The sequence below is a fragment of the Perca flavescens genome, chromosome 24 (assembly GCF_004354835.1).
Source record: "Perca flavescens isolate YP-PL-M2 chromosome 24, PFLA_1.0, whole genome shotgun sequence".
NCBI lineage: Eukaryota > Metazoa > Chordata > Actinopteri > Perciformes > Percidae > Perca > Perca flavescens.
The window spans coordinates 12128548-12151505 of record NC_041354.1 but is presented as its reverse complement, the minus strand read 5'-3'; the positions used below and the strand labels follow the sequence as shown (position 1 = coordinate 12151505).

The following is a 22958-nucleotide window of genomic DNA, read 5'->3' as shown; positions in this document are numbered from 1 at the left end:
CAGTAACATGCCATTGTGACACATCAAATAAATTGACTTCCATCCAAACTCAAAAAAACGGATTCACCATAAACCAATTCTCCTCATGGCTCGATCCAGAAACTTCCTCTGCAAACATATTTGCTGTCCAATAGCAGGAGCATTGTCTCCTTCATCAACCCATTACACTGCATGCGACTAGATGTTGTGCACCAATTCATTATGAGGGCTATGAGATGACATTTCCCCTCCAGAATGGATCATTTATTTGGAGCACCTTGATGGCAGCAGCAGCCATTAAAAGCGGCGAGCCAATTCACAGACGGGGAGCAAGTTATTGTGACAGCTAGCCGCCTAATTGTTCATTTGAGGTAATCACCCGACAAGTCAGAGCAATTTCGAGCACAATGCCAGAGACTAATGGAGGTGGACGTGCTCGCTTGATGAGATCAGAATCACGGGGCCGCCCGCCTGCTGAGTGCCAGGGGCCCCTAAGAGGGCATCTTCCTTGATACTCAGGAAATTATCTACACCTCTGCGGCACGACTGAGTACTCACTAGGGGGGTATTAGCAGGGAAAGTGCATGATAGTGATAATATTAGTCTTTTATTTTTTTCAAAACAGAAGGGGTAAAAAAGCCAGAGATGGAGAAGAGAGAAGCATATTGTTCTTTTATCTCGGAGGAAAATCCACTCAAGTGGTGCAGAATAATGTAGGCTGCTGCCCAATTGAGGCTGACAATTTATTTTCACACCCCCAATCAAAATGCTTAGTGGAGCTGCCAGCATGAGGTGCATACATCCCTACATACGTACATTAGCATGCAGGAATATGCTGCTGCATTGCTCTCTCTCTCTCTCTCTCTCTCTCTCTCTGTGTGTTGGCGTGTGTGTGTGTTTGGGGGTTGAGGTGCATGTGATGGATGACCATGCAGTGCCAGGGCGTTCTTGGCTTAATTGTGGTGTCAGTGCATGTCTGTGGCAACCCCAGTGGTGAGTGGTGACAGACAGGCGTGTGCAGATGTGTGTCTGAGTGTCTATGTGCACACCCTTGTCTCTAGTGTATGGGAGGAGATCACAGAGGAACTCTGATGACATGGCTGTGGGATTTTTTTTTTTTTTTTTTTGTCCTCAAGCAGACTCTCCAGAGACAAGTTTGAAGAGTTTGTTGGGGCTACTGGCTGATCGGGGAGTGGACATGTGTCAGATTTGCTCAACAACTCAGTGGCAGTGTCAAGACAGACCAAACAGACCAGTGAAATGTCCTGCTTGGTGTGCGTTTTTGTGTCTTCTAGCACCTAGAAGCACAATGTTCACCTCATACTGTCTAGTGACTACATCATTATCTTACAGTGCCAAACCTCCTCAGTGGACAGTCAAAAAAACACCCCCAACATCCCAGAATATCTGTCCTATTTTGCTTTTTGAGTTTGGATCTGGTTGAAGGACAAGCCAAGCCGCACAATGTTCAATAATTTGTAATATTACTGTTACTTTACACCCCCCCCCCCCCACCATTTTGCTAAGATGACACCTATCCCGGATGCATAATTTGGTTTATGAGTCATACATGGGGACTGGAGACCACCTGCAGTTCCTCGGGATGGTCAGAGGGTGGTGCTGTTGGACCTGAACTTTCAAACCACCATTCCTCAGAAGCAAATTGATAATGCATATTGTATTACATTCAGACAGGACAGATTTAAATGCGAGTCAAACAGAGGCATGTGGGGAAATAATTTTTTACTCTGAGGCTTAGTAGGTATAATTTAAGAAAATATTCTATTTTGGCAGGATGTGAGCCAATCTGCTCATGAAGGTGAGGCTCTAACTGCTTGTTACGATCCAACGCCTTTCTGCTTGATTTGTTTGCAAATGCCAAATTTCCAGGTGGTATTTTAAAACCTTCTAATCGTGATTTACAATAGTTACAGGGCACTCTGTCAAGTCTGTCGAATTGAATGGTAACTACTATACTACCATATTCTGTCATGTGTATCTCCTCCCTTCTTGCTATTCTGCTCAGGTTTAGAAATCCAGGAGTCATGTTGTTTGTTAGAGAGTGAGAGTCAGCCGGTCTGTCTCGGGAGCCAGAGTTTTCAGTGAACATAGCGTGGAGTTCTTCAGGGGGAATATGTAATAAGGAACATAGCTGCAGCTTCTTTTGCTTTCTGGGGACTAAGTTGTTCTCGACGCACAGATAAACAGGCAGACTGACTGCACCGGACGGAAATAGAACTGACCAACTGTGCTCATCCTGTGCCAATTTAAAATGATGAACATGAAAACAGCAGACGATGCCAGATGTGGAGATGTATCTTCGGTATGAGCCAGACAGCAAAAGGAATCCTCACATCTTTGATACAAGAAGGGTAGAAACGCAACACAACCCAGACCGGGAGCTTTTCTGTTTACCACAGTCTTTCAGAGTGCTATCGAAAGGTCATTTAAAAACACAAGAACTGCAATGACCTTACTACTGTCTGTTTCTATTTCATTCCAACGCAAAGTATTGAATTGGAGATTGCTCCAAAAGGGCCAATGGACTGTAATGCGATTTGTTTAAAAACATAAGAGGCTGAGATGTGGCCGGCAATGAGGTTAGAGCGCGCCCGAAAAGGTTATTGTACTGTGAATTGGTTGCCTCAATCCATTTATCGCCACCACTATCCACACGCTGTGACAGAGTGAGGTGTTTGAAAATCCCTGTCTTCTATATGGATTTGTTTTGGTGTGTACCGTTTAAGAGTGTTTACACACAGTTGGTTTGGCTCAAGGTACTTTCATTTCCCGAATCAATGACTCGTTTTCGTGGAGCCTCACCACAAGGCTAAGGTGTAATCGTTCACTGGTGGGTTGTTTTGCACTCGCAGCAACAACTCGGGTGACAAACTGAGCCAACCCATCCTCCCACCCAAAAAAAAAAAAAAAAAAAAAAATTACACAGGAAATGTTGGGACCGCGTCTGACCCCCGATTCCTCGTGTTTCAGACCTCCTTATTGCCAGCTTGATCTGGCTAATGAATTCTGCCTCACAGTGTCTGTGCCCAGAGTGGCAACATGGCACTGGTCACTGAGTGGGTCCAGGGGATAGTGAGGGTTTGAGATGCCATCTGTTGTGCCCCTGTGCTCTCCATTTCCCTTTGCTCAAACTCAACAGGAGAGAAAAACAACAATGAAAGAGCCTGTCAACCTGCTAAAGGCCATGCTTAAGACCTCTTTGGCTTTTGTTGCATTTCAGAAGAACCAATAAGGACATCTGAAAACTATTAGTGCAAATTACAGCTGTCAATTCCATTACACTTTCTTTTTGCACAGGATCAATATGAGCTGTGGACATCTCGTGATTTGTAATAATTGCAGAGACCGTTGGCAATTTTAATTTGACTCAGTCTGTCATGTCTTCTGCTTGTAAAGCCTCCAACACAAACAACATGTTTGTGCATTCTTGTCAAGACAGAGTTGCCCCTAAAATATGAATCCTGCTTAATCAATTTTGGATCAATTCGGTTTTCACATTTTCACATCATGCCAAATATAACTCATTGTGTATTCCTAAGTAAGTAAATTTTTTTTTTAAAATGTATTTTTAATAAAAAATCTCAACTTCTGCCTTCCAAATCAGAAACCGAAAGACTATCTCAAGGACAGACAAATACAACATACAGACAAATATACAACAAGGGAAAAGCTACAGTTTAAAATCAGCTAGTAGGATTTAATAGGATAGACTGTCATGTTTAATTTGAGAGTTCTCTCAAACCAAACGTCACTATTAAAACAAAGCACAACAGTCTGTTGGTGATGCTCCGCATGCTTCAAGAACATTCTCAAACAAATAGATGTGGATCCAGCGAAACTGTGACTTCCAACTGACAGAGTCCATAATCAAAACCTAAACTCACAAAGTCTTGGCGTATCCAGGCAGGTTCTGAATCTTCCAAATTACTGTGATACGAAGAGGGGAGTATTTAGCATTCCTCAATAAAACTGGCAGAATGTGCCTGAAGATACAGTACATGCAAGAAAATAGGTCTTATCCTTCATCATTAAACTATAATCGTACAATTATTAACTCTACTCCCTGGGTTTAAATAATGTGTGCACACGAGGTACAAGCCCTCATTCTCTTTCTCTTTACTGTAATGTTCCTAACATCCTGTTACTGTACGTTTGATACAGCTCTTTGTGTGAAATCGGATCTTTGTTACTCATTTCCCCGCAGCTTTGCGTCGCACAGACAGACATTTTTCGCCTTCCTGTGTCTCACTCTCCGGCTTTTGCTGGGGAATTGAAGCTACTGTGTCTAATGTAGCAATCCAATTATGAAGCAGGGCTCTGTTACAAGGTTGCTGTGACAGAATCAATGAAAACAATATAAGAGAGTCCAATTTTATACACGTGTACCTGGGAAAGGGCCAGACAAGACCTTACTTTGAAGGAAAATGTCAGCATTCCAGAGCAAGTCACCAACAATGCTGCGAGAGGGAGTCAATATGAAGTTAACAAATGAATGATTTGTAGAGTTAAAGAAGCAAGAACTCAGTAAAAGATTTTGCAAGAAAGAGTTCATACTGTGGGAAAGTTGTCCAACAACTGCAAGTTATGATATATCTTTGCAAAATGTATTAAATTAGCAACTGGCTCTGTTATGCGAAAGAAATAAGCAGTGAAGCGTACAGCCTTCATCGTCACTCATGTCATAAATAAATGATGCATCTTGCAAAGAATTTGGCAACACAAGCTACAACATATACGACCCAGTAAGTGGAGGAAAACAACAAAGCCAATCAATTCTTCGGTTGTATTATCCTACACATCGATCATAATGGAAATTATCCTTTCATAAATCACGTATTCAATTCCTCTCATTCCACCACCTTATTCCGCTAATTACCAGAGAAATCCACATTTCTGTTCCATGTCATGGAGCAGGAAGCAGCCTTTGAACTACGTGTAAGTGTTGCACGGGGTGGGTCACGATAGCCTCGCCGAATTTGGCTGCATTTCAGACTGGTGTGGAGGAGGATGAAGGCTCACTTCCTCGCCTCTCTCAGCGAGAGAGCAAAGGCCCCGCGAAACTCCCGACCCACATCTGTAGAGGGAGAGCAGGGGCGAAGGAAGCGAGCCGCCCACACGGCGATTGGAGATGGCAGAGGGGGCACCAGACACACTACTCCTAAGCAATTGTGGGGGGATTTGTTTCACAATCAGATACTATTTTCAGAGGGATGAAAACACACAATATGCAGACTTACATTGTGTTTTTTGTTGTTTTTTTTCCTTCTAATGATGATTACATCATTCAGCATACTACTTTTTGAAGCATCAAGAGTACTCTTCGACATTTTTTTTTTCCACTAAAAAGAAGCTTTCATACTAAACCGAGGGGAACCTGTTTCTAAAATGAGAAAAATTGAAGTAAATATGTTAAATTGGCTCTGATTAATCACTAATATAGCACAAAATAATTATAGGAGGTGCGTTGCTATGCAAATGTCCAGTCAAAACAATACAAAATCATAAAACACCCGTATCTGGAACGCTCGGTGGTTGAATTGCATTGTGGGTAATGCAGATGCCAGGTTTCGACAAGAAAGAAGAATGAGTGAAATCAAAAAGTTGATATTTTTTATTCTGTCTGACAATGTTATAAGAGCGCAGATCAGCGGAGTACATATTTCATTTTAGCAAGGTCATACAAAATTGGACAAAGCTGACATGATCCTCAATTAGGGGAGTCTCTGGTTTTCCGTTCCCTCAAAGATCAGCACTGTTAACACAGTTGCAATTACTTAATGGCCCAAATTAGTGTGTTAACATGAACTAAAGTTGAACTCCGCTAAAAAGCTCTGTTGACTGCATTAAAAAAAAAAGATTAATTTTGTCACGCTATGTGTTGTGTTATATATTTGCAGTGTTGGGGAGTAATGGCGTTACGTATTCAGAATACAAATTATGAGTAACTGTATTCCGTTACGGTTACAATTTAAATAGTTGGCATTTAGAATACAGTTACATTGTTAAAATCAATGGATTACATGACGATACTTTTCTGTTTCACGAGTTTATTCACTCTAAATAAATTAAGGCAACTTAATGCATTTTCCAGAAGCCCGATATGAAATAGAAAAAATAGATATTTGCGTGATCAGTCACAATGGAGTCGGAACCGGCACGACAGAGACAGGCCAGCAATACGTTTCTATCTTGGAAATTCAAACAGCATTTCACATTAAAGAACGAACAGGGCGAATGAAATACAGCTAACTGTGCCGTGCAGCCTCTGCTTGCCATCAACCAGCCTTCTTTCAGCTCCAAATTACTCCACCTCTAACCTAAAGAAGCATCTTAAAGTAAGTTATTTTTTTAATTAGCCAAGGGTAGTCGTCTGCTGTAGTTTTACTGGTCACCTTGCTATTTCAACATTGACGTGCGACTTTACATTCTCCTAGGTGCTGATTTACTAGCTCCAGAGCCGTTTAAAGACTATAGCCCCGTGTGACATGCTAACTAACGTTAGCTAAAATTAGCTTGTGGTAGCTTAGACCGCGGTTAGATTTTTGTAGTATGCAGTTCAGGACTACCAATACAAAAATCTATCTGCTTGTTCAGGTACACATTCAGCTAGTTGGAATAAAAAGAACACACCATTATAGGCCTGTTTAGTAAGCTGGATGTGATAGCCACATTCCTACACTTATAAAACGCAATTTAATGTGGAAGTAATCCTGAAGTAATCCAAGTATTCAGAATACGTTACTCAGATTGAGTAACGTAACGGAATACGTTACAAATTACATTTGTGGGCATGTATTCTGTATTCTGTAACGAAATACATTTTGAAAGTATCCTTCCCAACACTGTATATTTGTTTAATGTACAGTTACAAATGCTAGTGAGACTGCGCCCTAAAGGTCAGAGAGGTGAGCTTGTGGCCAGAAGGTCGCTGATTCGATCTCAAACTGGCAGTATGAATCTGGGTGGGGCAAATGGAAGTGTTTGCCCTTCCATCCCCACTGCGATGGGGTTATCCCCCCATGTGCTTCAGCAGAGCTGCTCAGAGGCTAGTCTTGCATGGCAAGACCTTCCTCCACAGCGCTGCGGAGGAGAGTCTGGCTAGTCCACACAGCATTCTGGGATGGGAGAAAAAAACGTGCTTTGGTTTATTGGCATTTCTTTAAACCAATCATAATTGTCTTGGGCGGCGCTAAGCCCCGCACGCTACGGTGCCTCTGCAAAATAGCTTCGCGAAGGAATTTGTCAGGGTGGAAGATGTGTACGTTCAAAGGTTGTTTTAGTCGTGCAACAGAAAACTCAGATTGGACAGATAGTCTAGCTAGCTGTCTGGATTTACCCTGCAGAGATCTGAGGAGCAGTTAACCATAGTTCTCATGAATCAACCCAAATTTAAAATGCCAACACAAAGTAAGCGGAAGGTGACGGACATCCGGCCGAAATGAAAGACATCCGGCGGAATTTCCGGCAGCACTTGAACAATCCCGGAAGTGGAACGTTGTGGCTATAGACTACTCAGAGGCCAACACATGACTGTGGTTTTACTGGGCAGCTTCCAGCAACTTCCAGGTTAAAAGTGGTCTGAAGCTGCATCTCATGTCCCTTATTTGATAGCTCCTCGGTCCTCGGCTGAACTGGAAGTTGGTCTGTCCCTCCTCCGTGAAGGTCGTCTCAAAGCTCTTATTTCTCCCCTGAGGACCAAGGAGCGAGCATCGAGGAGGGATCGTCGAGGAGCTATAGGCAAGGATGCACGAGAGCAGCCTTCACGGAAGCCGTGCAGCTGAAGGAGTTGCTAACTCCGCCCACACAGCTGACAAATTAATGTGATGCTCCAAAACACATTTACTCGTTTCCTCTCTCCTCCCATGATTTCCTCGCGTCTCTCCCGTGCTTCCTCGGTGGAAGGGACCAAGATGCGAGGAAGGGAGGCAAGTGGAGGAGTTGGGGATGCAATTAAATCGACATGAGAAGAAGCTTTCGTCTAGTTTGTGTTCTTTAGGAACGACTGTAATTGACAAGACCATGAGCTAGCCTGGTTCTACTGCCCCAACCTCCCTCCTCATTTCTGCTTCTTCTCTCCTAGGAGTGTTTACTGGCAGTAATTAGGCCATTAATCAAGTAAAGGGAACATACCCGAATGGACAAAGTTGACTCTCTTCCCACAGAGCTGTCTTACTTTGCCCTGGGACTCCCCTTTGAGGGCGAGACTTCCTGTTTCAGGGCCGGGAAGAGCTTGCCTGGCCCGCCCATCTGTCAAAGCCACTTCCTTTGACATCCACATATGTGTACACCACGGGAAGGTTACGTATCACATGTAACTGTCAGCTTGGTCTGCTGCTCGACCGCTGCACTGATATCAGCTTTGATGGCAGGATGGCTGTGAGGGTTGTGGCCTTATCCTTACACCATGCCACATAGCAGACCTGGGGAAAAGCTGCTGTCAGATTTTTTTTTTTTTTTTTTTTTTTTTGAGGTTGAGAAAATAAAGGGATGGATGGTTTCTTTTATTGATCGCCACTGTTGTGTCCACATTAAAGATACGTGTTACAACGGATGATGAACTTTAGCGAGCTGACAGCTGACGTCCACAGAGTTGGTACTTTGGCTGTTTGGGGCAAATCAACAGGGACTACACAACATATTGTTGAGGTGTTCATATGACCCATTTTTGTGCAATCATACGCATTTTAGATGAACAACATTATTTATTGAAATTCTTTGTCTCCTTCTATTAAGTCACAATCCATAGGTCTGTAATATAGAGTTAGGCATACACAGGCACCTTTACAGCTGCACAGATAGCCTTGTATACTAAGTAAATAAAGTGATTTTAACTCCAAATGCACAGTTTGTTTCTGGGATTAAAGATGCAATAAGAAATACCCATTCTAACCACAAAACATATACTAGCCAAGACTAAACAAGATTATTGCAGCAGGATTAAAACGCTGGCCCTTTTATGTTATGACCTGTTGCCTGAACACAAAGTCTCAAACAAACGAGGTGTTATGCTGGCGGTTTATTTGCCTGATGTGCAGCAAATCAGTTGTGCAGCAATCACTCCAGACGTGCTGAATCAACAACACAAGCATTAGAATAAAAAATTAAAAGAAGAAGCGTGCCTGTGGACGTCTCACCAGTGCTCTCCCTCTGGCCATTTTTCCTCTCCGTCTCTGGAGTATTCAATCTTCTGCCCCGCCAGCCGACCAGAGCTCATCCCGACCTGCCTCCCAAACAAGCTGCGGCGTAATTGCTTGTCAGAGCTGTCTGCGTGCCTGTTTTTCTTCTCGCCCCGCAACGCACCTGACAAGAAACACATATTTACACACAAAAATGAAATTACGGGCAATTTGAGAGCAAGGAGCTTTGAAGGCAACGCATGCTATTGAGCTGTCCAAGTCGATGAACTCCTCTCACCCTTGGCTCTATATCAACTTGAAACAAAAAGGTGGGAAAAGAGAATAAGAAGAGAAACGGAGATAGAAGAGAAAAAAAAGGAGAAGAAATGCTTTGGGAATTCTGGCTCATTCATGTCACTCTCTCTCTCTCTCTCTCTCTCTCTCTCTCTATATATATATATATATATATATATATATATATATATATATATATATATATATATATATATTACTTCCTATGCTGCTTCTCTTTTCACAATGACCTCCTTTTTCTAGTCTTCAAATCCCTATGTCATGGAAGTCAGTATATTCAGCATGTTTAAATAAGCCAGCAGGGCCGAAAGAGCAATGCTGTTAAGTCGTTATAATGACATACTTTAAGCGACTCCATTGAAGCTAAATGGAATGAATACATCATGACTGTATGATTTTATAATTACCTACTTTAACTAATTACAGATGAAGTGGTCCCCTCTGGAGCATTTATTGTAAATACTAAAAATCAGAGGATGAAGTGTAAAAACATCAGCACCAGCTTTCTCATTGATAGCCTTTAACAAAAAGATGTCTTACCAGAGCTCTGTTTTTTTTTTTTTTTTGCAGGTTTGTAATGAAAAAAAAAAAAAAGATAGAAAAGAATATCTAAACAAACTGTGTCTTGCTCAAAAACAATATTTTCTGATGTAACTTAACTAGCAAAAGGTGTGGCTGAAAAAACTCACGAACACCGTGGTGGACACCGGTGGTCAGGGAAGCTGTCCGACTGAAGAAGGAGTCTTTTCGGGATATGTTATCCCAGAGGACTCCGGAGGCAGTTGCAAAGTACTGAGGGGCCCAAAGGGCTGCAGCCTCTGCCGTGAAAGAGGCAAAGCAGCGGGTGTGGGAGAAGTTTGGAGAAGACATGGAGAAGGACTTTCGGTCGGCACCAAGGTGCTTCTGGAAAACCGTTCGCCACCTCAGGAGGGGGAAGCGGGGAACCATCCAAGCTGTGTACAGTAAGGATGGGACACGGTTGACCTCAACTGAGGAGGTAATAGGGCGGTGGAAGGAGCACTTTGAGGAACTCCTAAATCCGACTAATACGCCCTCTATGGTAGAGGCAGAGCTGGAGGATGATGGGGGATTGTCGTCAATTTCCCTGGTGGAACTTGCTGAGGTAGTTAAACAACTCCACAGTGGCAAAGCCCCGGGGATTGATGAGATCCGTCCAGAAATGCTTAAGGCTCTGGGTGTGGAGGGGTTGTCTTGGTTGACACGCCTCTTCAACATTGCGTGGAAGTCTGGGACGGTGCCTAAGGAGTGGCAGACCGGGGTGGTGGTTCCCCTTTTCAAAAAGGGGGACCATAGGGTGTGTGCCAATTACAGGGGTATCACACTTCTCAGCCTCCCCGGTAAAGTCTACTCCAAGGTGCTGGAAAGGAGGGCTCGGTCGATAGTCGAACCTCGGGTTGAGGAGGAACAATGCGGATTCCGTCCTGGTCGTGGAACAACGGACCAGATCTTTACTCTCGCAAGGATCCTGGAGGGAGCCTGGGAGTATGCCATGTGTTTTGTGGATCTGGAGAAGGCGTATGACCGGGTCCCCCGGGAGATACTGTGGGAGGTGCTGCGGGAGTATCGGGTGAGGGGGTCCCTTCTCAGGGCCATCCAATCTCTGTACAACCAAAGCGAGAGCTGTGTCCGGGTTCTCGGCAGTAAGTCGGACTCGTTTCAGGTGAGGGTTGGCCTCCGCCAGGGCTGCGCTTTGTCACCAATCCTGTTTGTAGTATTTATGGACAGGATATCGAGGCGTAGTCGGGGTGGAGAGGGGTTGCAGTTCGGTGGGCTGGGGATCTCATCGCTGCTTTTTGCAGATGATGTGGTCCTGATGGCATCATCGGCCTGTGACCTTCAGCACTCACTGGATCGGTTCGCAGCCGAGTGTGAAGCGGTTGGGATGAGGATCAGCACATCTAAATCGGAGGCCATGGTTCTCAGCAGGAAACCAATGGAGTGCCTTCTCCAGGTAGGGAATGAGTCCTTACCCCAAGTGAAGGAGTTTAAGTACCTTGGTGTCTTGTTCGCGAGTGAGGGGACAATGGAGCGGGAGATTGGTTGGAGAATTGTGACAAAAAGAGAGCTGAGCCAGAAGGCAAAGCTCTCAATCTACTGGTCAGCTTTCGTTCCTACCCTCATCTATGGTCATGAAGGCTGGGTCATGACCAAAAGAACGAGATCCAGGGTGCAAGCGGCCAAAATGGGTTTCCTCAGGAGGGTGGCTTGCGTCTCCCTTAGAGATAGGGTGAGAAGCTCAGTCATCCGTGAGGAGCTCGGAGTAGAGCCGCTGCTCCTTCGCGTCAAAAGGAGCCAGTTGAGGTTGTTCGGGCATCTGGTAAGGATGCCCCCTGGGCGCCTCCCTAGGGAGGTGTTTCAGGCACGTCCAGCTGGGAGGAGCCCTCTGGGAAGACCCAGGACTAGGTGGAGGGATTATATCTCCAACCTGGCCTGGGAACGCCTCGGGATCCCCCAGTCGGAGCTGGTTAATGTGGCTCGGGAAAGGGAAGTTTGGGGTCCCCTGCTGGAGCTGCTCCCCCTGCGACCCGATACCGGATAAGCGGACGGAGATGGATGGATGGATGGATGGATGGATGGACGTTATGCCGTAAACCGTTTAAATCTGAGCATGCGCAACTCACATCTGCACTCCACTTCCATCGGGCAGTGACAGCGCCATAAACAAAGCCTAGTTCAGCCTCTCTCTCTCTCTCTGGGAAATAGGCACACATATCAAAGGGGGGCGGGATAAACGGTTGTCTTTCAAATTCCCTTTGCACGTAATAGGATAGCGCTACAACCAGGCAGAGCAACAAAGAAGGTAGCGGAGCTAGTTGATAGATTAAACTTTTGTCGTATCCGGTCGGCAAAACTTCGAACACATTTTCCTTTTTTAAGAATGATTTCTGTGCCGTTCTTTGTTCTTTTGTCAAAGAAAAGCTGAACTCCAAGTCTTCCCAAAGTCCGTTCTGTTCCCAGCAGCAGCAGCCATAAGCCCCGCCCACCGACTCTGTACAATGTGATTGGCCTGACCAAAATTTGTTCTTTGCAGCTTGAAAGTCAACGGAGAGTGCCTAGACCCCCCCTGGCTGCCAAATAAATTTGCTGCCACAAGGGGGAGTCTAGATTTCTAGGCTAGCTTTTTCTGAAATTTGTGTCATTTATGCGCACTCTTTGTCGCTTATTTTTCTTGATGGCTATGTTACTTTTTTGGGGTTTTATGTCGACCAAACTGTAAGTGAGAAGACTATATGAGACGTGATATAATACAGTAAAAGATGTTTGACTTTTGAGATAAAATAAAAGCATGCTGGCCCTTGATGTGACTCTTATTTTCCAGTGTGGCCCTACGTGAAATTGAGTTTGACACCTCTGGCTGGCCCTCCAAACTCGAAAAGGAGATAGTCCTGAGACAAAACATTCCCTTATCACGCAGCTGCCTAGATTCCCTGCATCTGTAGAGACAAACATGATTATACATCAACAGTTTGGGTTAGTAGAGACTGGCCGAATATTCTCGTCCCCTGAACCTGTGACCTATGAATGACCTGATATTGTGTAAGCTTTCCCTTTAGTCTTATCACACCACAACATGGTGTTTCTGGAAATTCCACCGCAGTGGCCAGGTGGGGGCCTGCAAGGCTACCTAAGCAGAAAGATACATTGTAAGTAGAACATCACAGTGTGCTGTTAGTGCAGGGGTCTTTAACGTTTTTATTTTAAGCCAAGGACCCCTTAGCTGAGAAAGAAACGGAGAATAAAATGAAGTTGCATATTTAACTGGGCCTACAATAACTTGTGCCTGGCCTAAATGCATACCTTTTTATACCATAGAATACTAAGCTAATAAAATAATAATTGTTGGCATGATTTTATAAATCTTTAATTTAATGTTACACAAACATACATGTGGCACAGTTAGGATTAACTGTATATTTGGATGGCTACCTTAGGGACTACCTTACCTATAGGCCAGTAAGCCTATCTTTAATTATTTTTTTTTTTTCCCAAATAGGCTGATTTATATTTGCTAATACTATGTTGGATTCATGTTAAGACATTTTAGTTTTTGAAAAAAAACTTTCTCTGCAACACTTGAGGCCTCTACACACCCAGAGTCCATCTACACAAGTGTGTTCACGCCTGATGACTGATCAGACCTGTTCTTAAATCAGATACCACATTAAATTACATTAAAACAAATTCAACTAGATTTTAAATTCAATTCCATTACATTTCAAAACAAATTCAATTCAAATTTCAATTAAATCAAAACTGATAGATAGATGTAGATAGACGGTAGATTGATTTTATATTCTATTTAAGCTACCATGTGGATGTAACTTCTTAAAAAAAAAAAATTCAGGTCCTGTTATTTTGTTATGTTCACATGTCAAAGCGTCCTTGAGCAAGACACTGAACACGAAGTTGCTCCCCAGTCGCTGTATGTCTACTGCTCCTTATGCTTAGGATGGGTTGAATGCCGAGATTGAATTTCACTACATTGTACTGTACGAACGTAGGTGACAAATACTAAAGTTTCTTCTTCTTCTTTACAGTACTGCTTTATGTGCCTTTTGTACATTTTTTTTCTTCTATTTACCTGTTTCTACCTCTTTGGTCTGTTCCTTGTGTCCATTTACATGTGTATCTTAACTTGTCTTGTCTTAGCTAATCTATTATTTCTACTGCTTATTTTATATTGTATATGCGCACTTATATTATCTCTCCTATGAATTCCTGTCACCTCTGTTGCTGCAAGCACTCAGTCTTCCCTACAGGCAACAATAAAAGCTCATCATTTTCCTTTGTCCACAAAGGCTCATCCCCTTGTCACAACAAACACACTGTATGCGAATACAACAGCTGGAAACATCTGTAAAACAGCAGCACAGGCACCTCGGGTACGCAGAGAAAAGAATTGCACTCTGTATGGCGGCCATGTTTGTGGCTGTTTACTCCTGAGCCGAATTGTGTTTGACATTTGTTCCAGACAGATCGGTTTGGGCCTGGTGGTATTTTGGGGATGAGAAGTCAACAGAGGCAAGATACGTGGCAAAAAGATGTGAGAAGGGTCGTGATGGGGAAGTCTATGATTGATATTCCCATTAGCCACCTGACAAGGTGAGGACAAGGCTCTGATAATGAATTGTGACACATTAATGAGCTTGTCTAGCACAGACAATACCTGATCAGCCCTCTTACCATTTAACCTTTGATACCAATGAGGGGAATTGCAGGCAAATAAGGGTTTTGTGTCACTTGCAAAGACAGAACACGACTTTAAAAGCAAGGCACTAGATAGTTGTTAGTAGCTGATATGGCTGTAAGTTCAGGGGAAACTAATGTGATGGCAGTTCAACTCCAGAGTCTTGTACTTCTGGAATACAAAACTTTTTTTTTCTTTGTGGTGATGATTACATTTCTTTTCATTTTGCACAATTTGTTTAAGGCAATTTATATAAAAAGGTCAAAATGTCTACCCCAACAGCTGTTCATTTCCAGCTGAAGTATATGTTTTCAAGTTGGATGCAACTAAGGTGACTTAATTAGTTTATCCTTCAACGGGAGCAATGATTGCTTACAACACAGCTACTCCCGTGAGAGAAAAAGTGTTTGACTGGTTTACAATTACAATGGAATTCAGTTTGAAGAAAGACAGGATAATCAGACTTCAAGTTCAATGCCAATACAAATAAAATAATATATAATCTTAGGATTTGGGTAGCTAATGTTGTACATCACTGAAAAATATAGAAATAAAGAGGTGGACAGAGTCAGGAATACTGTCAATTGTTTTGTGTCTCCTTCCATTCTTCTAATAAGCTTGGCAAAGTGACCGTAGTGGCCACTATTCAATTTTTATCCACCCAGAATTCAAATACGAAAAAAGAAAATTTAAAATATCGAAACAGCACAGGGTCACAGCTGATATTATGCTAGTCATTAGCTGTCCATCATGACAAATGCATGTCTAACTGTGTGTCAATCACTGCTCATGCACACACACCAAATTATTGTTTATATTTGGAAAGTTTTTTTCAAAAACCAAAATTGTCTTAGACATATTATTAGCAAATAAAAATCAACCTATTTGCGAAAAAAAAACACATTGATGATAAGTTTATAGGTAAGGTAGTCACCAAGGTAGCCATCCACAGATACAATTATTCCTAAGGATTCACATGTATGTTTAACACCAAAACATGATTTATAAAAGCATGCCAACAATTATTTTTTTAATAACTTAGTATTTTATGCACTAAAAATGTATGTATAAAGGCTTCAGGCCACCCAATCGTTATTTTAGGCCCAGTGTAATATGCAAATGATCCGTCTCTCTCTCAGTTAGGGGGTCCTTGGCTTAAAAAACGTTGAAGAGCCCTGCTGTATAGGATAAGAAGCACACTGAGGTAGATGAAAAATATTTGCTATCTAAAGCATCTGTAATCAATATTGTTATATTAACTTTGGTCTACATCATGACTACTTGTATGTATAAAGGATTTATCGTAGCGACGAACCCACACCTGACTGCTGTTTCATTCAGTTCTATAGAGCATTTTTTCAAGATTCAAGATACTTTATTGTCATTGTGTGAACACAACGAAATTCCGTTGGTGGCAATCAGTGCAGGTTTTTTCAACTTTCAGGTCATCGTTTTGCTTTTCCAAAACCAAAAAAGAAGATAAAGTTAGCCAGAAGTTGGTAGAGCCCTGAAATGTGGCACAGAGAAACACATTTGTTTGTCAAAAAGGGTAGAAGTATTAGAAGATTATGATTGCCTATGTGAAGATCATCGGCTAGTTCTCCAATCAACTCTAATGCAACAAGGATTTTAATGGTAGAGCCTATAGTATTGATTAGTGACAAAGTACTGATTTGTCTCTGAATGATTGCTTTTTGTCTTGTGATATCTTATCTATAAAGTTTTTCTAGGATAAAGATTCCCGTTATAAATCCTATGGGAGCCCTGATTCGTGTGCAGGTCATTTTGTATTGTATGCTTCGAAAAACTGGATGGATGTGCTGAAAAATTGATTTTTCTCAGGCTATTTTACAGTAAGCACAGTGGATACAGTATTTCCCCAACGCCTTCCTGCTCAAACAAGTTTGTGTCTGCATGGTGAGGTGAGTGTGTGTTTGTGTGTATTGATGTTGCCTCCCCACCACATTCCTCCCTGTACTGAACCCCTCCCATGCCTCATTGGGACACTGGCCGCCTAAGTCTAATCCCGGGGGAGCTCATTAGATTCAGCGGAGAGGAGAGGGCCACAGACAGGGTCAGGACAAACTGCACTGCTGAGCTGCATAGTGATGCCTTCCGCTTGGTCTTTATGTCTGTTCGGTTTGGCTGCATGTCAGTCGATCTGAGCGGATGGCAGATGAGAGATTGGCCCGCTGAAGCACTTGACAACCATGTTGAACACCCACATGCTCACACATGCACAAACAAACACACGTGTAGACACATACGGAGTGACGAACACACACTTCCACTGACATTTTAAACACCCACTCCATCACAGACATATGTGCATATACCCAACAATGTGTGTGTGTGTGTGTGTGTGTGTGTGTTGTACTCACATGTCCAAATTTCTTAAATAGAGGTGTGTGACCAGACCAAACAGAGTTGTCACCTCCCCGTCATGCTACAGTCAGCAGCTTCCTGTGTGTTTTAGACAATAAAAGAGAGGCGTGAGAGCAAGGTCAGAGACACTGTCACCCACGAGACACTCATTAAATGCTTATTAATCTCAAGTGGAGTGCTGCAGTCGTGCACAACGTGCACGTGCACGTGTTTGTGTCATACATCTTTTTCAATTCATATAAGCTTTTGTGCATGTGTGTGCAAGCATGCTTGCATGTGCAGCAGATGCGTGATCTTTGTAGCAGTGGTTTACAACCATGTAAAGAAAATCAAGTAAAGTGAACTTCTGGTGTGTAGTTTAAGTACGTTTTTGATGGTTGGTCCTTCTTTTTAGACTAAATAGTAAAAATTTTGTGGCCGGTTAGCTCAGTTGGTAGAGCAGAGGTTTATTCCTCAAGGCAGAAGGTCCAGGGTTCGAGTCCGACCTGTGACGGTTTTCATGTGTGTCTTCCCCCTTCTCTCTCCACTTTCATGTCTCAGCTTTCCTATCAAATAAAGCCCCCCCCCCAAAAAAAAAAATAGTAACAATGTTGGATCAACATTTCTTTTTTGGGGGTCATTTTTAGGCTTTTATTTGACAGAACAGCTGGAGATTAGAAAGGGAGGAGAGAGGGGGAATGACATGCAGGTCCGCTGTGGCACATGGGGCGCACGCTCAACCAGGTGAGCTACCCTGGCGCCCTGACCAACATCTTTTTAAACAACATCTCCAGGGGTCCATGTCATCCCAATTTTATATTAGTATTCAGATCCTTAACTTAAAATTAAGAGAAGGGACCCACAGGAGGGTGCACATCATTAGTTGCCCTGGTGCAAATAAACTGTTGAATTTCTTTACCCCTGAGAATACCTGGAACTTGGATTTTGTCCCACCTCCTTAAAGAATATGAAGGTTTGATAGGGTTAGAACAAGCGTGTGGTGGGTTAATTATGCAAATTTTAAAAAACGCGGTCGCCCACCTGATGTGGCCTTGCTTGTTCACCACTATTCCTGGGAAGCCTTCGACGCCGCTCCGAGCTGCTACACTGCTCACATTTGGAGTTATACTGAAATGGATGGCAAAGGGCGAGAAAGGCCAGAGATGCTGTTATTGCTCCACAAAAGCCTGTGGACACATAAAAGGAGTTTATCATCTGGGTGAGCAGGAAAGCAAGCTTGCTAATATCCTGAGGCTATCGCAACACTGTCCAATGAAGTCTGATTGACTCCATACATCAAAGGGGGTGTGTGTGTGTGGATGTCCGTATGTCTCTGTATGTGTGTGTGCCGGAGAGAGAGAGACAGGAAGACGGAGAGAGCTGGACGTTTCTCTGTGCTTTCGGGCGACAATGAAATCACACACACGGAGGAGCTCACGACTTTGGTATAATTGGGAAAGTGCTGTGAAAGATGCTAGAGAGTTGGGGGAGGCAGCGTGGTCACAGTAACTCACTCAGAGAGCAGGAAGTTAGTGGGGTGTTGGCTGCTTTTCTAACCACCCGGGGGGAGGGGGGCACGCATTATGAATGGGCGAAACAGCAGGACGGGAGGCTTGATTGGAAGCAACCGGAACCTGTTTGTTGTTTAAAAAGCCTCTCTCTCTCTCACTGTTTATGCCTCTCTCCTTCGCTCTTTCCATCTCCGTGTAATTAGAGTGCTGGCTGGAAGAATGATCAGCTGTCATCCCCAATGGTGGCCTTCCACTGCCTGAATGTCAACACTGTCTGAGACCTCCTGTCTGAGTGAGCAGCACACTCAATTAGAGACATTCAGTCACTGCAGGAGCTGCTAGGACAAACACACTGACACATTTGCAAAGCCTCAAACACACGCACGTACGCACGTACGCACGCACGCACGTACGCACGCACGCACTGCAGGCCACTTTTATGCTCCAAGAGTAGATCCACATATAGAAAAAAAGACACTCATCACAGTGGTAGCCCTGTCGTAGCCCTCAGTGGTTACATTAATTAAAACACAGCTTTTCAGGATTTTAGAGTTAACTAATGCTTACAGTGCCTTTCCTCACATTGGCAGGTCTCCCTCCGCAGGCAAACATCACTCCTGGATGAAAGCGTCTGCAGGTAGGTGGCAGGCCCCTTTGCTCCGTTCGGCGGCATCAAAGTGTTCGCAGTCAAGGGGCGAGACACCAAAGAGGGCATTTCCTTTGTGTTTCTGTGTCAGGAACATCTGAGGTGTCTATTAAAATGGATTAACTGCTTGTTTGACGTTGTGTAAAATGCACAGAGGCCCCAAATGGAGATAAAGTAGAAAACCTAGTTCAAACATTTTTGTAATAATGCAAAATTCAAGAATGTTTCAAAACGCTGCGTACTGTCCTTGTTTATTTGAAATTTCTGATGTTCTGATGATTCACTACTTATTGATCTCTTTTAGGCAGATACCGCTAAAACAAATGCTCAGCGTTACACTTTTGCCTGTTTAACAAAACGCTAACTCTCGGGGGTAAGCGCCACCTAGAGCGGTTGTGATAAAATACAAACAAGGCAGAGTGTTATTTTCCCCTATCCAAGAATAGATAGGTGGTGTAGCCAGACCATACTCTAGGGCTATGATCTGGTAATACGAGACTACGTCTGAAGAAACTAAAATGTAAAAATGACAAGAATTCTTTCCAGCCTTTTAGGCTTAATGCTAGGCTAAGCTTACCGCAGAGTGGAGTTTTATGACACAAGCTAAGGCCGCTAACGTTTGTGAGCCCTAAAGGATTTTTGACAACATCTGGTCCGTCTGGTTTTCTAGAAAAGCTTGTAAAACATCAACCCCATTGTCCACAGTCAATCTATGAACACCAGTTTCTTCAGGAAAAACTGGGCTATTAGAATACTTGTGCTGCAGTGATCTTTGTTCTCCCTCAGATGACGCATTGCCGGCCTTATATGGGCGTAATGTGTGACGGACCTGCCTTCCGTTGGATTACAAGACAAAAACAAGCATCTCCCAAAGCATCATGGGAAACAAAAATGGATGGTTCACATCAGAGCTAGCGGCAATCGTCGGAGATAAACGGCCAAAAAATCATAAATTATGGACATAAAGCGTATCAATTTTGGATGTAACAGTGTGGATTAATTGCACAATGACCCCGAAAAACTCTTCCAGGACTTCCAGGCTGGATACAAAACCTTCTGTAAGGGCTACGAAGACACCAAAGACATCAGCAGAACGGGGCGACTGTTAGCTTTCAGCTCCAAAAGACGGTATATTTCTACTAGTTATAATTCTAAAGTTATTAAGTTATGACTCAGAGGTGCCGTTTTTGGGTCGTATACGACCCGCTCGGTCACATAGTTAAGATAAACACATTGTCGGCTTCATTTTTTTTTCATGGCAGTATTGTATAGAATGAATAAAAAAAAAAAAACGAAACATTGCCAGCCTCATCTTTCAACAGCATTTCCCATCAAGTAAATAGAAGAAATGCTTTCTGCCTGTCTTTGCTTAATTTTATACACTGTTCAGCATCATTTTCTTTGACAAATTATAGAGCTGCTATGGACCATCTGGACGTCTCCAGGCCTCTTTACATGATAGGGATTTAGCTGATGCTATTATCTACAGCGACGTATGATGGAGTGAGCAGATAGGGGTTCGGTGCATTCACTAAAAAAAAACAGCAGGACGTGGGAAGAGACTGATGGATGTGCATTTGCCAGAATCAAACCTGGGACTGTTTGGTTACAGAATCGTTTTTTTTTTGACACAGATTCATGTGGTCATGATTGAAAAAAACTTTAATTTTCTCCATTTTTTGCAGTGTCAATCCTTCAGTGTTGACACATGCACAAAAGGATAGAGATCCTTACAAACCTCCAGGCCTTTGTTCAAGGCTCGACCAGAGCCCAGTAGAGCATAAGAAAGGAGTATTATGTGATTTACCCAGCATAAATCTCATCTCTCTCCTCCCTGTCTGGCAGCTTTGAAATGTAATCGACTGTGCACGTATGACAGAGAGAGGAATTGTGTGGTGGTGGTGAGGGGGGGGGGGGGTTTAATGATGGCAGTTAAGACGGAAACCAAAAGGAGATGGAAAATACACATTTGTGCGTTTAGTTAAAGTACAATACAGTTTTGAATTAAGAAATGCAAAGCGATTTCTTGTCTTTATGCATGCTTTCATAAGTGCATGTTTGCAAATTTGTGTGTGCATGTCCCTATACTGTATGTGATAATTCTGTAAGAGTGAGTAGCTTTGTGAGAGAGAAAGAGAGGAGATTGAGTTTAGAGGGATGGAGAGACTTTTCGGGCCCTGTGGAAATTAGAGCTCTCCATCTCCGTCCTCAGGCCAGTCTGTGTGTTTGTGTATAGTTGTGTGGGTGTGTTTGTGTATAGTTGTGTGGGTGTATGTGTCCGGTGTGTGTGTGTGCGTGTTGCGCAGGGTCACTGCAGAAACAAAGAAAGAAAAGTCAGATACCTTTCACCAAAACTTCCTCTATGCAGGGAAAAAACCCTAAATTTGTAAAATGAGTGTGCAGATATACTGTATGTATCTGACTATTGTAGCTGTGCAATAGTTTGCAGATTGTATCACAACCATAAGTTACCGCACAGTAACAAGACCAGAGTACATATTTGTGCATTTGTGTCATAGTTAGCCTCATGGATCTTCTGAGTAAATAGCTTGTGGCATGACTCAGCATAAGACTACTGCCAAACCCCTGCTTATGTAATCTTGCACAGAAGTGTAGACACACATTATGTTTAACACTGGAGCACATTTATATGTTGTGCAAGTTTTTTTATGACCATTTTATGAACTCGAGCATCTAGCAATATTGTTCAGAGTTATTTAGTCAATAGCTTCAGCTATACCATCCTCTCTCCCTCTCCCTCTCAGGGGTGATATTGTGCAGCTCTCTACCCTCGACAGTGCTCAACCTTTACCTCCATTCTGCCCTCTCTCTCTCTCTTACTCCACTGCCTCCTCAGCTGCCTTCTCTGCCCTGATTACTATGCCGTGTTGAAAAGTTGCCTTACGGGAAGTTGTCTTCTCGTCTCATTTTCCTCCTCCACGTCTTCTGCATGGTAATCCTCAGCTACAGACTGGGCTGAGTGTCTTCATTGGCTGACTGCCGATAGGTCTCTTTGGGTCTGTCTTTCCCCCAGACTTTTGTATGAGCCTCAGGCATGGACATAGTGCATACCACAAGTTTGGACTTGGAAAGACGCTGATCCGGCATCTGCAACAGTGTTGAAAAAAAGTGTACTCCAATTACAAATGGGCATCGTTCATTCACGTTTAACAGGTTTAGAATGAATGAGTTTAATATTTAAATTCTTAAGTTGCAATTGAGTCAATGTGGAGCTTTTAGAAGATTCACATAACTTACAGTGTAGATCTAAAGTGTAGATAACTGCTGCACACAGTGTTCATTTGCAAAGGTGCAATACACATTTCTTTGCTGACTGATGACCATGCACTGCATCTGCTTGGCTTTGATATGATCGTCGATAAATACTAATGACTCAGTGATTTACTTGAATTTTTATCTAAGGCCATAAAAAGTAATTTGAAGTATTTATCGACTGCTATGTTTCTATTAATAACCAGCTGAAATGACAGGACTACATTCAGATTTATTTTGACTTTATTCAGAGAAATCATGTTTGATATAATGATCACGGCTCTGACCGGTCTGGAGTTCAATGGAAGAGGAAGAGATTAAAATCCAAAACCCTGAGCTGTCAATATTTAACTGGAAATAAGTCATCATAGCTAAATTGTGGTTATAGTCGGTCTTTTTTTTTTTTTATGATTATATGTCGATTTTACGTGGAATTCCTGCTACTAAGGAAACATTCACAAACACAACACAAAATTGCGTGTTATCGGGCAGATATAGCCTCATGGTGGAAGATAAATTTGATTTAC

At 42.9% G+C, this 22958-nt stretch overlaps 1 protein-coding gene across 1 annotated transcript in view; it reads right to left on the bottom strand.

The window, feature by feature from the left end:
- Positions 1–21434: 21434 nt before the first annotated feature.
- LOC114550836 (receptor tyrosine-protein kinase erbB-4) overlaps positions 21435–22958 on the bottom strand; it is a 269352-nt gene continuing 267828 nt past the window's right edge. The window contains exons 27-28 of the transcript XR_003691760.1: positions 22064–22266; positions 21435–21469 (exon numbers count right to left, since the gene is read on the bottom strand). The gene's annotated coding sequence lies outside the window, so the exon portion shown is untranslated. The remainder of the gene's footprint in view (positions 21470–22063; positions 22267–22958) is intronic.